A 408-nucleotide genomic window follows, 5' to 3' on the forward strand; every position below is an offset into this window, starting at 1 on the left:
CCTTACACTTAATGGATTGAAACAATTACTCATCTTTTACATTTCCCACCAAAATCAGTGTGTAGTCTCGGTGTAGTCTGATCCTCAAAAATAATTCCGTCAATCATCCCTGCCGGGGGTCGAACCCGGGACCTTTGGATTAGAAGTCCAACGCGCTAACCACTGCGTTATAGGGACTTTTAACAAACTGTCAGGACTTTGTTAATATTCCATAATTCTATATAAGAAACTAAATGAGGATCTGAAATTTATTCACGTTCGACAAGATAATATAAAGAACTAATAGAAAGTCGACAGTTTATTAATAATAACTCTATTTTATGACATTCGTTTTTGGCACATCATTTTTCTGCTTTTAAAACAGCTACAAACAATATTCTTTGAACATGCTTATGATATTAGTTGGCT

At 34.8% G+C, this 408-nt stretch overlaps 1 non-coding gene across 1 annotated transcript; it reads right to left on the minus strand.

Annotated features, from left to right (window-relative positions):
* Nucleotides 1-104: 104 nt before the first annotated feature.
* On the minus strand, nucleotides 105-177 carry Trnar-ucu. Its single transcript has one exon. It is a non-coding gene; the product is annotated as a tRNA-Arg (tRNA).
* Nucleotides 178-408: the final 231 nt, after the last annotated feature.

The sequence above is a fragment of the Limulus polyphemus genome, unplaced genomic scaffold (genome assembly GCF_000517525.1).
Source record: "Limulus polyphemus unplaced genomic scaffold, Limulus_polyphemus-2.1.2 Scaffold85658, whole genome shotgun sequence".
Classification (NCBI taxonomy): Eukaryota; Metazoa; Arthropoda; class Merostomata; order Xiphosura; family Limulidae; genus Limulus; species Limulus polyphemus.